General features: G+C 41.2%; 1 protein-coding gene and 1 long non-coding RNA gene across 4 annotated transcripts in view; one reads left to right on the forward strand and one right to left on the reverse strand.

Moving 5' to 3' along the window:
- Nucleotides 1-11,385, reverse strand: part of ACOT9 (acyl-CoA thioesterase 9) — a 57,540-nt gene extending 46,155 nt beyond the window's left edge. The window contains exons 1-3 of one of the 3 annotated variants that reach the window (XM_049643595.1): nucleotides 9,733-11,385; nucleotides 6,937-7,049; nucleotides 6,588-6,646 (exon numbers count right to left, since the gene is read on the reverse strand). The gene's annotated coding sequence lies outside the window, so the exon portion shown is untranslated. Of the gene's footprint in view, nucleotides 1-217; nucleotides 7,050-9,732 lie in introns of all 3 variants that reach the window. The other 2 variants (XM_049643592.1, XM_049643594.1) reach the window with 2 other exon arrangements.
- Nucleotides 8,709-9,544, forward strand: LOC125931557 (uncharacterized). The gene is made up of 2 exons (XR_007460460.1): nucleotides 8,709-8,786; nucleotides 9,039-9,544. It is a non-coding gene; the product is annotated as an uncharacterized LOC125931557 (long non-coding RNA).
- Nucleotides 11,386-11,394: the final 9 nt, after the last annotated feature.

Raw genomic sequence — 11,394 nt, forward strand, 5'->3', positions numbered from 1 at the left:
CCCAACAGGTACCCTCCTCAATGCCCATCACCCCCCCCTCCATTCCACCCCCCATCAACCCTCAGTTTGTTCTCAGTTTTTAAGAGTCTCTTATATTTTGGCTCCCTCCCTCTCTAACCTCTTTATTTTTTCTTCCCCTCCCCCATGACCATTTTCAAAGTACTGGGATAGCACTGATCTCAGAAAGCATGGTGATACTGTGATGCCCCAGACTCACTGACAAGATGTTCAGAGGGGAATCCCCCATGAATGCGAAGTTCTGTGGCCTCTGGAATTCTCCCATGAAGAAGTCTGGATGGGGGCAGCTGCCTGCGGCCTCTTAAGTGGCATGGATCTCCTAGCAAGTTGATTGTGTGCTTGTCTCAGTTGTAGGTGTTTGTGATTCACACAGCAGAGTCCTACTTATCAGTCCTTGGGATGGGCAGGGGTTGGGGGTGGGGGGCGCACAAGGCAGAGACCAGAGACAGAAGGCTTAGGAAGAAGAAGAAACTGAGTAGACTGGAACAAGACCAAGCATTCTTTGCCATAATTAAAACAAAGCATGCGCTAGTGAGAAATGGACCAAATGTGTGGAATGTTTACAGTTTTCTACCTGGACTCTAGTCTTAGGACAGTATTTAATATACTGTCTGTTTTTAAGTTTTCCATTTTTGCCAGAAGACCTCTGAGGTATAGTAAAAGATCTCTTGACTTAGAATCAGGAGACCTCACTTGTATTTTTGACTCTGCCACCCTCTAGCTGTGTGACCTTGGACAAGTACTTCACCCTCTCTGGGCTTCAGTTTTCTTAGCTATTAGATGAGAACTTTGTACTAGTGAATCACTACCATTCTATGCTTCTACGATGACAGAAATCTCAACAATAGAGGTTGGGGGGCTTTGAAGAAAAAAAAAAACTCTTAACCCTTACTATTCCAGATTATATTCATCCATGCTAGCTTTATTTAAATGGCTGATTTCAGGGGCATCTGGGTGGCTCAGTGAGTTAAGCGTCCAACTTCAGCTCAGCTCATGATTGCACGGCTCGTGAGTTTGAGCCCGTGTCGAGCTCTGTGCTGACAGCTCAAATCCTGGAGCCTGCTTCGAATTCTGTGTCTCCCTCTCTCTCTCTGCCCCTCCCCCACTTGCACTCTGTCTCTCTCTCTCTCAAAAACAGATAAACATTAAAAAAAAAAGGTTTTTTTAATAAAATAAAATAAATGGCTGATTTCATTCCCAGTTTTCCCTGACTGGGTGGCTCAGTCAATTAAGTGTCCAACTTCAGCTCAGGTCATTATCTCGCGGTTCATGGGTTCCAGCCCCACATCAGGCTCTGTGCTGACAGCTCGGAGCCTGGAGCCTGCTTTGGATTCTGTGTCTCCCTCTCTCTCTGCCCCTCCCTTGCTTGTGCTCTCTCTGCCTCTCTCAAAATAAATAAACATTTTTAAAAGATGTTTTTTCTTTTTTTTTTTTTTTTGAGCATAGCTAACACACAATGTTACATTAGTTTCAGGTGCACAACTTAATGATTTGACAGGTTTATACATGGTGCTATTTTCACCACAACGTAGCTACCACCTGTCCCATTACATCGCTATTACAATATCATCCACTGTATCCTTATGCTGTGACTTACTCATTCCATAACTGGAAGCCCGTATCTTCTATTCCCCTTCACCCATTTTGCCCAACCTCCCACACCCTTCCTTTCTGGCAACCATCAGTTTGTTCTTTGTATTTATAGGTTCAATTCTGCTTTTTGTTTGTTTTTTTAGATTCCACTTATGAATGAAATCATATAGTATTTGTCTTTCTTAGTCTCACTTATTTCATGTAGCAAAATACCTTCTAGGTCCATGCATGTTATCTCAAATGGCATGATCTCATCCCCTATTTCAATTTTAATTTGAGTATAGTTAACATATAGTGTTATATTAGTTTCAGGTGTACAATATATATATATATATATTTTTTTGTGTTCTCTATTTTCATTAGTCTTTTTTTTTTAATTTATATCCAAATTAGTTAGCATATAGTGCAACAATGATTTCAGGAGTACATTTAAAAATGTTTAATAAAAAACAAAAAGACTAAATGAAATCAGAGGCACCTGGGTGGCTCAGTCGGTTAAACGTCCAACTCTTGATTTCGGCTCAGGTCATGATTTCACGGTTCGTGAGTTCGAGCCCCTGCATCTGGCTCTGCATTGACAGCACGGAGCCTGCTTGGGATTCTCTCTCTCCCTGTCTCTCTGCTCCTCCCCTGCTCATGCTCTCTCTCTCAAAATAAATAAACAAACATTACAAAAAAGACTAAAGGAAATCACATCTGTAAAATGCCAAGCCGGGCATGCCACTCATAATAGGCACTAAGAAATGCTAGCTGCAGATCTCATTTCTTCCTCTCCTGTAGCACCCTTCTATAATTGATCTTTTAAGGAGACCTTAAAATGTATTACAGTTCTCCCAATCCTATGGTTCTGGGTCCCCCTTTGATCTTCTTGCACCCCTTCTCCTACCTCCATCATCTCTTCAAAAGGAATGATTCAGCACCTTCTCCTCCGCCTCCGGAATAAGTCCTAAGGTAATAACCTTTGTTGTCCCCAGCAGAACATGCCCAACATCCACTCACATCAGGGCTCTAATGTGGGTCTGTTCCTTGCTCCTCAGGTCACACAGAGGCTGCTTGGGTGGAGTTCATGCCCTTGCTTTTCCTTCTTTGAAGTATCCTCTATTTTCTGGATTCACAGTTAACATTTAATTGCCAGTTTGTGAATGGTACAAAGATTGGTAAGCTGGATTTTGAACTATAAAATCTATTACATGTACCCAGGGGCCACAGGGAAAAGAGGGGGTGTCTAAAACTTTGTGCACTAACAGGCAATTATTTCCTATGATCTTCTTATTGAGTAACCTCCATACCTAGATTCAAAGAGCTGAAACTTTGGGAGGCCTAAGGACGGCTGACTGTACTTTGCAAGTTTCCTAAGTATTTATGAGGAGTTAGAGCCTCAACCCCTCAGCTGAGTGGTGGGCAGTCGTCTTCCCTTGGACAGGACTCCAGAAGGGGAGAGAGGGAGGGCTGCCTCAAGGTAGGTCACACTGGACGAGCGACAAACCGTGTGTCTGCCCCCTCAGTTCTGATTGTTCCTGTCACTTTTCTCTAGGAGGCTGGATCCCTTCCACCCATAACTAGAACCTGTAATGTTTAACTGTAAGCCCGTGGACAGCAGAGACCATGCCACATTTATTTCATAATCCCCAAGCACAATGCTTGGCAGGAAACAGACCTTAAAAAATGTTTGTTAAATGTTAAATAAAAAATAGGCTTTTACTGGCCTTTGCATGCAGACAGACCTTAAGGTGGCCCCCATGATCCTGCCTCCTGGTGTTTATGCCTTCGTGTGATCCTCTCCACGTGTATATTGCTAGGACCTGTGACTTGCTTTTAATCAAGAGAATGTGGTTAGGGCGATAAGATGTCACTCCCATGATTATGTTACATTATGTAAAACCCTCTCTTGCCAGGCAACAAAAGCAAAAATAGACAAATGGGACTACATCAAACTTAAAAATATCTGTATGTCAGAGGAAACAATAAGCAGAGTGAAAAGGCAAGCTAAGGAATGGGAGAAAATATCTGCAAATCATATCTTTGATAAAAGGTTAATATCCAGAATACAGAAAGAACTCCTACAGCTCAACAATTAAAAACAAATAACCTGGGGTACTTGGGTGGCTCAGTTAGTTGAACGTCTGACTCTCGGTTTCAACTGGGGTCATGACCTCATGGTTCATGAGATCAAGCCCCACACCAGCAGTGCAGAGCCCGCTTGGGATTCTCTCGTGCTCTCTCTCTCCCTCTCAAAATAAATACAATAAACATTTTTTTAAATTAAAAATTAAAAAAAAAAATAACCTGGTTTAAAAGTGGCCAAAGAACTTAAATGCACATTCCTCCACTGAAAATATACAGATGGCCCACAAGCATATAAAAAGATGCCCAACATCACTAATCATCAGAGAACTCCAAATCAAAACCACAGAGAGCTATCAGCTCACACCTGTTAGGATGAGCACTATCCAAAACAAACAAACAAACAAACAAACAAACACAAAACCCAGAAGATAACAAGCGCTGGTGCAGATGTGGAGAAAAGAGAACCGTTGTGCACTGTTGGTGGGAATGTAAAATGGTACAGCCTCTATGGAAAACATGGACAGGTTCCTCAAAAACTAAAAATAGAAATACCATATAATCTAGCAATCCCATTTCTGGGTAAAGATCGTAAAGAGTTGAAAACAGGGTCTTGAAAAGACATTTGCACACCTATGCTCAGTGTGCCATTTTTCAGAAGAGCCAAAAAGTGGAAGCAACCTAAGTGTCAAGAAATGTGGTACACGATATGATTTCACTCATATGTGGAATTTAAGAAACAAAAGAAATGAGCAAAGGGGAAAAAGAGAGATAGAGGCAAACCAAGAAACAGACTCTTAACTACAGAGAACAAACTGATGGTTACCAGAGGAGAGGTGGGTGGGGGGATGGGTGAAATAGGTGATGGGGATTCAGGAGGGCACTTGTGATGAGCAGCGCGTGATGTACGGAAGTGCTGAATCACTATATTGCATCCATGAAACTAATAGAACACTGTATGTCAACTGGAATTTAAATAAAAACTTAAAAAAATAAAATTTGTGAAACTTTGCATATAAAAAAAGAAATGTGGTATATACACACAATGGAATATCATTCAACTTTTTAAAAGAAGGAAGTTTTGTCATTGGCTACAACATGGATAAACCTTGAGGACATTATGCTAAGTGAGATAAGCCAGTCACAAAAAGACAGTGTACGATTCACTTATATGAGGTATCTATGAGGTATCTCATAGAGTCAGAAAGCAGAATGGTAGTTACCAGGCGCTAGGAGAAGGGGGAAATGAGGAAGTGTTCAATGGGTGTAGAGTTTCAGTTTTGCAAAAGGAAAAATTTCTAGAGGTTTGTCATACAACAATATGCACATAGTTAACACTACTGTACTGTACAAATGATTAAAAATAGTTAAGATGATAAAATTGATGTTATGTGGGGGGTTCTTCACAATTAAAAAACTATCTTGTAGCAGACTATTCTATAGACTCTCCTTTCTGGCTTGATGAAGTAAGCAGCCATACTGGATAAGCCCACGTGATAAGAAACTGCAGGCAGCTTCTAGAAACCACAGTGGCCTCAACTGACAGCCAGTAAGAAGTCAAAGTCCCCAGTCAAGGAAATGAATTCTACCGGTGCCTACAACCTGAGCTCACAGGTGGATTCTTCTTTGGCCATACTCCCACATGAGAATGCAGCCTGGCTGACACCTTAATCAAAGGAACCAGCTAAGCCACGCCTGAACTCCCAACCTACAGAAACTACAATAATAAATGTATATAACATAAACCAGTATGTCTGTGGTCATTTGTTATGTGGCAATAGATAACTGATACAAAAGGGGCGGTATAAAACAACTTGCTTCCAAATAACTGTCTTGCTATTGTGGAACCTTGAAATAAAAAGTGTTCATGGTGGACAGCAATGGCCCTTGGGCCAACAGCACCAGTCTTAAGTCATAAACATTCAGAGAGTTGGAATGTGTCCAAGTCTTTGCCTAAAGGTCACTCAGCCTCCACATCTGGTTTCCAACAGGCAATTTCTGCAGATTTAACACAATTGCCAATGCGCTGGACTTCTCACAAAGACCACCAGACAAAAACCAAAACGAAAACAAAGATGACCAGACAGGGGGAAAAAAAGGAGTTATATCACATGTCTTAAAGTTCAACCCCAGGGATTTCAAGTATGATCATCCCTATTTCTGCATGTTCCCACACAGTATCTACCTCTCCCAACCCCCCCTCTTTGGCCAAGGAGCTTCTTATCCCCACTTTTTTCTGAAGTGAATGGAATGGAGACTTTCTAACCATTCGGCCCCCTTTTTCCTTACAAGTGTGCAAAGTAGTAGTACCTGGGGTGGGGGTCGGGGTGGGGGTGTGAGGTGGTCAAAAGCAGGCAACAGAGATGATTGGGAGCATACAGGCCATTCCACCTGTGGCTATGCAGAGCCAGAAACTCAAATGGGGTCAGTCTTTCCCAGGCAGGTCAAAGTCATTGTCTCAGACCTCCACATCTTCTCAGATGTGCCAGAAGAAAGGGAAGGACTTTCTTGGCATCACTGAGAAAAGACACTGGTTGGCATGGCTTGGATCACAATATTGACAAAGCAGATGGCATGCTCTGATTGGGAGCCTCCTCCCCCCTCACCAAGGAGAACCATCTTTTGGGGCTTAGGGGGGAAATAATTACTCAAAAGCAAAAAATGATTTTCTGAGACACAAACAGATGTCCATTACAAGCACCGATCTTCCCTCTTTTTCAGTATATTTCAGACTGTACCACAAGGTTCTAGTTCCTGTCAGACCTGTGCTCCCTGTGCTGAGCAGTGAATTCCCCTTTTGCCTAAACTAGTTAGAATCAGGTACTTGCAGACAAGAGTCCTGATTAATACCTTACTTATTACTGACCAGCCTCATAACTGCAGCCTAAAGCAACGTAATACTTTATACTTACAAAGAGAAGTCTTACACTTTTGATGGTCCACCCCTAAAGATGGAACAGCTTTCCAGGCCCTAAAGGATAATTTCACAAATTAAAAAAAAAAGGATAGAAAAATAAAAGAAAACCTTGGCCCAAAACAAGGTGTTTTCCTGGGGCTAGTTGTTTTTATTGATCATACCCATAAAGTTTTGCCCACATGTAGCAAGAAAACCCCCTCTGGAGAAGACCCAAACTCTAGTCTATCCCAAGTATTATAACCTGTGGAATATAGATGTCAGATGTTATCAAAATTTAGATAATTTTAGCTAGAGCAAGCCCATCTGCGGAGTCATCTCAAATTATACTTTCATGTAATGAGGACCTGAATTTGGAGTGTTTGTCTGGCTTCAGATGAACAAAATGACATCTCTGCTTAGTTGGTAATTTCACTTCTAGGAATCTTCCTAAGGAAACAATCAGAAACCTGGGCTGAACCTGTATGGAAACATGTTCATCAATGCATTATTTATGAGTGAAAAAAATCTAAATCTTCAACAAGAGAATGGTAAAATAAACTGCACGGAATGGAATTTTAAGAAGCCATCATATTTAAATAAAAAATAAATATACTTAATGAGATGGAAAAATATACTACAAATGTTAATAGTATTAAAGCTAACAGTCCAGGTGCTATGCTGAGCACTTTTTATGCATTACCTCATTTAATCCTCACAACAACTAACCATATTAAGGATATTCTTATTATTTACTCATTACAGACAAAAAAAAATGGTGACTTAACCAGGTTAAGTAAATGACATGACCATACAGATGGGGAATCGAATTCCAAAGCCGTAGTAGCTAAGGAGACAATACACTACGTTGAAGGATAGGAATTATACATATAGGATACCAATTTGTTGTTATTACACACACACACACCTGACACACACACATAGTAATTTTTTTAATATTTTGAAAGGTACAGCAAAAAAGCACAGACCAGTCAGAACGGACACTACAACCAATCAGAATGGAAGCCAGATGTAAAGAACCAAAACGACCATCTAGTTTCAGTTAGCCTTTGCTGTATAACAAAGCACTCCGATATTTAGTGGCTTAAAAAAAAACATTTTATTGGCTCATGATTCTTCAGGTTAATAACATGGCCTGGGATCAGCTAGGCTGTTCTTCTGTTGGTCTCACCTAGGGTCACTGGTACGACCACAATCACCTGAGAGCTCAAGTGTGATTAGATGACCTAAGATGGCCTCACTTATGTATCTTGCAGTTGGTGCTGGCTACCAGCTGGACCCCTGTCTTCATGAGGTCTTTCCTCCTCAAGGAGGCTAGCTAGCTCAAGCTTCCTCATATGGCAGTAGCAGTGTCCCAGGAGAGCATGAGCAGAAGTTTTAGGACCTTTTGAGGTCTTGTTTACAAGTTGTATATCACCACTTCTACTGCATTCTATTGGTCAAGGCAAGTCACAAAGCCAGTCCAGATCCAAGGAGTGGGGAAACAGACTCTACCTCTTGACGGGAGGAGCTGAAATGAATTTGCGGCCATTTTAAATCTACTACACTGTATATACCAACTGAGTATCAGTCCTGCGTGTATATGTACATAGACAAAAAGACTGGAAGAAAACCAACCTACAAACAGGATTTTTATTAACTTTTTATAACTCTGCCATTCTCCAATTTTCTTAATCAGTGTGTATTACTTCTATAAACAGAAGAAAACCATGACACTTTCCATAATAGTTCAATAGGGCAGGTTGGACAGGTTCATTCACTCTGGCATGGAAATCAACATAATTCCTTCATTCCTAGCTCTATCACTTCCTAGTTTTGGCAATTGTGTAACCCTCTGAGCCTCCAGTTTTCTCAGTTGTAAAGATGCATGCAGCTAACATTACCCATTTCACAACACACTGTAAAGATCAAATGAGACAATGAATGTAAATCACCCACAACGCTCCTTGGCGGTTTCCCTTCCTCCTACTCTACCCATACTAAGACCTCCTTAGTTTTATAGGAATTCTCTTTCTCACAAAACTTAAATTCTGCTGTAGTAAACTACACACACACACACACAACTCTAAAAGTAAACTGCATGCCCTGAGGGCTGGTTTCAAAACTGAATCTTCCTTTGTAACTCCCAAGTACCCAGCACAAGACACAATAAGTCTTGTTGATTTGTTGACTCATTAACCAAATCAAAATTTTCCAGGTAATCCCTCTTTTTTTTTTTTTTTTTAAAGTTTTTTTAACGTTTATTTATTTTTGAGACAGAGAGAGACAGAGCACGAATGGGGGAGGGGCAGAGAGAGGGGGAGACCCAGAATCAGAAGCAGGCTCCAGGCTCTGAGCCATCAGCCCAGAGCCCGACGCGGGGCTCGAACTCATGGACTCACAGACCGTGAGATCGTGACCTGAGCTGAAGTTGGCCGCTTAACCGACTAAGCCACCCAGGCGCCCCCAGGTAATCCCTCTTTATGCAGTTTTAAACATAAACTGACTGGGTGGCTCAGTCAGTTAGGTGGCTGACTTCAGCTCAGGTCATGATCCCACGGTTTGTGGGTTCAAACCCCACAATAAAGATAAATAAACATTAAAAATAAATAAATAAATATAAATTCCAGTATCAAGAGTAATGTTAGTCATCCATTGTATCTATTCCTGACAATGGAAAAGCCTAACTTGGTTCACCGCCAAAAGAAAATTCAAATTTCTTAGGGTTCTAAGCTTCTACATTTGCACAAACACAATCACAACGAGGTTTTTTTTTTTCTGTAGCCATCTGCTTTTCAGGATAGGCTCTTCTTGGGGGTGCCTGACTCACTCAGTTGGTGGAGCTGGCAACTCTTGATCCCGGGGTTGTGAGGTCAATTCCCATGTTGGGTGGAGAGACTACTTAAAAAATAAAATCTTTAAAAAAAAAAAAAGAACGGGCTCCTCTTGCCATAATGGCAAAGTGAAGCATAAAAGCATGAAATTTCAACTGGAAAAAAATAGAATACATAGAAAATGAAACAAATTTTAATGAAACTAGCATTATTCTGAAAAACTAAGCAACCCAAACTGAAAAGAGCCGTACTATTGCTTCAACAGGACAGCTATCATTAGTGCTTAGTCATGGAGGTCTAATTTACCGTTATCAGTAAACACATACTTACGCAATTAGCTCTCCTCGATCCTCCCACGAGTAAGACCGGGAGCAGGGAAGGGCCTATGGATGATCATCCATGTGTCATGGTGTCAGGAAACACATCACCTGAAGTAGCTCAGGCAGATGAGAATCAATGCTATTTTTAAAGATCTTTGAGAAAGACATTTGGTAAATTCCCAGGTGACTCACTATGCATAACATTCCCAGAGGGTGGGAAAGGTAACAGAGAACCTACTTTTGCTTTCCTTTTTACATACAGGGTATTGCTAGCAAAGGCAGAGAATCACTTGTTGGATGTTTGAGGGGTCATTTGGTGATAGTCCAACCTTTCATTCTACAGACGGAGAGCGCTGTGGGACCCTTCTCTGCTTTCTCTTTGACTCATCCTGGAACCCAAGTAGGGCAGCCAAAGCAAGCCCTCAGAGGCTCTGTCTGGGAAGGTGGAATGTCAAAGAAAAACTACCTGCAAAAGGCGGAATACTTGTTCCAGTGGGTACAGTCAAGAAACAGCTATACTCTCATTCAACCGTTCTCAAACATTCTGCTCTCGGGACATTTAAAAATTACTGAAGAATCCAAAAAGCTTACCTTTGAAAATTCTATTAGACACAAGAATACACAAGCACACATTCCTTTAGTCGCAAGAGCAATGTCATCACACATTCTGTAAATTTGTAATTATTTCAAAATAAAAAGTTAAAGCAAAGAGGAAAAAGAAGCACAGAGGATGCAGCAAGTAAGGATTACAACAACTTTCAACAGCAATAGAAGCCAGAAGATAGTCTGATATCACCATGCTGTAAGAAAATAACTTTCAACCTCAAATTCTATAAGCAGTGAAATAAACCCTTCAAGAATTTTAAGATGAATTAAAGACATATGTAGACAAGCAAAACAGAAAAATTTTCAAAAGCAGATCTTGACTAAAGGAAATTGTAAAGAGTGTACCTCATGCAGGGGAAGTGGGTGTCCACAAGGAAGGTCAGAGATTTAAGAAAGAATAAGGAAAAAAATAAGAAAAAACAGTGTGTTAATTCTAAAAATTACAAATATAGAGGGGAAAAATTACTGAAGAACCCAAATAGTTTACCTTAGGAAATTCTAGGAAATCTAAGAATATACAAGCATGGGGCACCTGGGTGGCTCAGTCTGACTCTTGATTTCAGCTCAGGTGATGGTCTCCTGGTTTCGTGAGTTCGAGCCTCGCATCTGGCTCTGCGCCGACAGTGCTGAGCCTCCTTGGGATTCTCAGCCTCCCTCTCTCTCTCTCTCAAAAAATAAATAAATAAACATAAAAAATAGAATATACAAGCACACATTCCATTAGTCATCAGAGCAGTGACTTCATCACACACACATCACGTCGCCTCTGGAAATTTTCAACAAGAATGAAAAAGACCAATGACGTCTTACTATTATTATGAAACCAATTTTGACACACTCTCTGACGGGATCTTGGAACCCACAGGTTCCCCAGAACCACACTTTGAGAACTGCTGCTCTAATCCTCAAGTTGCCCAAGGCTGGGTCTCCTGAGTTTCCTTTCCTGACCAGTGAAGGAAGAAACTGGAAAGTCACTAGCTAGGGACCACAAAAAGATCTCCTCTTACCCTTTTGCGAAGGTGCGTGGGGGACACGCAAGTTCCCATTTCGGGCTTCCGGGAAGGTT

This window comes from Panthera uncia, chromosome X, assembly GCF_023721935.1.
Source record: "Panthera uncia isolate 11264 chromosome X, Puncia_PCG_1.0, whole genome shotgun sequence".
In the NCBI taxonomy this organism is placed as follows: Eukaryota; Metazoa; Chordata; class Mammalia; order Carnivora; family Felidae; genus Panthera; species Panthera uncia.